Genomic DNA, 3,857 nt, shown 5'->3' on the forward strand with positions numbered 1-3,857 from the left:
GATGGTAGGGATGGTGATAAGTGCAGCGCCTGGTGTAGATGCTTTTGATGGTGGGGAGGGCTGTGCCCGTAATGGATCTGGCTGAGTCCACCACTCCCTGCAACCTCTTGAGTTCCTGTGTGTTGGAATTGCCGTACCAGGCCGTGATGCAACCAGTCAGGATAATTTCTACAGTGCATCTGTGGATGTTTGCCGGAGTATTTGTCGGAGTTTCGTTTAATTTAGTTTATTGTCACGTATACTGAGGTACAGTGAAAAGCTTTTGGCACGTGCTAACCTGTCATGGATAGACTATACATCATACAATCGAGCCATCAAGTGTGTTCAGATACAGGATAAAGGGAATAACGTTTAGTACCAGATAATGTCCAGCAAAGTCTGATTAAAGATAGTCCATGGGTTTCCAGTGAGGTGGATGGGAGGTCAGGACCACTCTCTAGTTGGTTATAGGATGATTCAGTTATGGATAACAGCTGGGAAGAAACTATCCCTGAATCTGGATGTGTGTGTATTCACACTTCTGCACCTCTTGGCTGATGGGATAGGAAAGAAGAGGGAGTGACTGGGGTGAGACTCTTCATTGATTATGCTGATTATGACCTTGCCCAGGCAACGTGATGTGTCAATGGAAGGGAGGTTGGTTTGTGTGATGGTCTGTGCTAGGTCCACAATTCTCTGCAATTTCTTGCGGTCTTGGATGGAGCTGTTCCCAAACCATGCTGTAATGCATCCCGATAAAATGCTTTCTATGGCACATCTGTGAAAGTTGGTGGGAATTGTGGGGATATGCCGAACTTCCTAAGCCTTCTAGGGAAGCAGAAACGTTGTGTGCTTTCTTGGCCATTGCTTCGATATGGGTGGTCCAGAAGAAGTTGCTGGTCATATTTACTGCGAGGAACTTAAGCCTTCAACCATCTCTACTACTGGCACTGGCAATGGGTTTGTGTACCGTTTTGTTTCCTGAAGTCGATCACTATCTTGCTGACATTGAGAGAAAGGTTGCTGTCTCGACAGCAGGTCACGAGGTTCTCAATCTCATCTGTCGAAGTATGTTGGAGTAATTGGTAACATACTGTATCTCTTAAACTTCGAAGAAAGTAGAGGCACTGGCACTAATGACGTCTATATGCTGGGTTCAGAGCAGGTAATCTGAGATGGCAGCCTGAAGGAATATGAAGCTGCTAACTCTCACCACGTGTGAAAACTGACACATGATCTCCTGACTTCCCCTTTCAGAGGTTGACAATTGGTTCCTTGCTTTTGTTGATGTTGAGCGAGAGGTTGTTGTTGCATGCACCACTCAACCATGTGATTTGCCAGGATTCACCCTCATCAGTGTTGGTCTGACGTCAACCTCAGCAACTGTGGTCACAGGGTAGGTCTGTGTGGGCTCAGATAGATTTAGCTTAGTTTAGTTTAGAGATACAGCATGGGAACAGGCCCTTCAACACACTGAGTCCACATTGGCCAGCGATCCCTGTACATTAGAACTATCTTACACACCATTTTACCAAAGCCAATTAACCTACAAACCTGCATGTCTTTGGAGTGTGGGAGAAAACAGTAGTACACGGTTACAGGGAGAACGTACAAACTCTGTACAAAGCCTTTGATAAGGTCCCACACAGGAGATTAGTGGGCAAAATTAAAGCACATGGTATTTGGGGTAGGATATTGATGGATGGAGAATTGGTTGGCAGACGGGAAACAAAGTGTAGGAATAAACCGGTCCCTGTCCGAATGGCAGGCAGCGGTGAGTGGACTGCCGCATGGCTTGGTGCTGGGGCCGCAACTATTTACAATATATATTAATAATTTAGATGATGGAATTAAAAGTAACACTAGCAAATTTGCAGATGACGCAAAGCTTGGTGGTAGTGTGAACTGCGAAGAGGATGCCAGGAGGTTGGACAGGTTGAGTGAGTGGGCAGATGCATGGCAGATGCAGTATAATGTAGATAACTTAGGTTATCCACTTTGGCGGCAAGAATAAGGAGGCAGATTATTATCTCAATGGTGTCGGATGAGGAAAAAGAGAAGTGCAATGAGACCTGGGTGTTCTTGTGCACCAGTCACTGAAAGTAAACATGCAGGTACAGCAGGCAGTGAAGAAATGAGAGGATTTGAGTATAGGAGTAAAGAAGGTCATTCTGCAGTTGTTCAGGGCCCTGGTGAGACCACATGCGGCATTGTGTGCAGTTTTAGTCTCCAAATTTGAGGAAGGCCAATTAAAATTGAGATGAGAAAAAGTTTTTTCACCCAGAGTGTTGTGAAATTGTGGAATTCTCTGTCACGGAAGGCAGCGGAGGCCAATTCACTGGATGAATTTAAAAGAGAGTTAGATAGAGTTCTTGGGGCTAGCAGAATCAAGGGGTATGGGGAGAAGGCAGGCATAGGTTACTGATTGTGGATGATCAGCCATGATCACAATGAATGGCGATGCTGGCTCGAAATGCCTCCTCCTGCACCTATTTTCTAGGTTTCTACAGATAGCATCCATGGTCAGGATCGAACCTGGTTCTCTGACGCTGTAAGGCAAAAACTTTACCGCTGCACCACCATGTCTGGTTGATCTCCCTTTCAATTCATGCTTGAAAGGCATTGAGCTCTTGCAGATGTGATATGCCCCCTCCCTGGTTTCTCCTCCTGGTTTAATTTAGTTTAGTTTAAAGAAATTAGGATAACATTGAACTTTAATTCATCTAGGAATCATGTTCACCCACAGACATTGTAGGACAAAGGGCCTGTTCCTGTTCTGTACTTTTATACGTTCTATGTTTTAGACTGCACACTTCATTTTTGTTATGTATTCTCAAATTAAGTTAGCATGGAAACAGGCCCTTCAGACCAACAAATCCATGCCAACCATCAATCACCAGTTCACACTAGTTTAGTTTAGGGATACAGCGAGGAAACAGGCCGTTCGGCCAACCAAGTCCTTGCAGACCAATGATCACCCATACACTAGTTCTATCCCACACATGAGGGACAATTTACAGAAGCCTATTACTCTATAAACATGTGCGCCTTTGGGATGTTGGAGGAAGCCGGAGCACCCGGAGAAAACCCATGCGGTCACAGGGAGAATGTACAAACCCCATCCAGGATCGAACTCCAGTCTCTGGCGCTGTAAGGCAGCAGCTCCACCACTGCGCCTCCCTATGTTCTATGTTATCCCACTTTCTCATCCACTCCCAACCCACTACAGGACAATTTTTACAGAGGCCAATTAACTTATAAACCCGCATGTCTTTTAGATGTGCGAGGAAACTGGAGCACCCAGAGGAAACCCACGTGGTCACAGGGAGAACATGCAAACTCCACACAAATAGCACCTGAGGTTAGGATCAAACCTGGATCTCCGGAGCTTTGTGGCAGAGGCTCTACTGTGGTTGAGTGCCACCCTTATATCATGCGTTGGTAAATTTCTGTCAAACATCTGCTTATCAACTGGAATGTAAAGGAGACTTGCAAGGAGAATAATGAGCCTTGAGTAAACACCGTTGAATAATGAATCCATAAAGATGATGTTATGACACAAATAGCTAGATAAATCTCAAAGGGGTTAGCTGTCGGAAGACTGTCTACCAGAAATGTGTTCGATAAACAACTAAAAAGTGGTAGAGTTTGAAGGTTGGGTTAGTTGGTGAGAGAAATTCCTTGCTAAGGGACAATTTACAGAGGGCCAATTAACCTCCAAACTTGCACAACGTTTGGGATATGCGTTATGAGATGCTGCATGGAAATACAGGCCATTCGACTCACCGAGTCCGTGCCGACCAGCGATCAACCCCAACACTAGCACTATCCTAGTCACAAGGGACAATTTACAGAAGGCAATGAACCTACAAACCTGC

This window comes from Leucoraja erinacea, chromosome 13 (assembly GCF_028641065.1).
Source record: "Leucoraja erinacea ecotype New England chromosome 13, Leri_hhj_1, whole genome shotgun sequence".
Taxonomy (NCBI): domain Eukaryota; kingdom Metazoa; phylum Chordata; class Chondrichthyes; order Rajiformes; family Rajidae; genus Leucoraja; species Leucoraja erinaceus.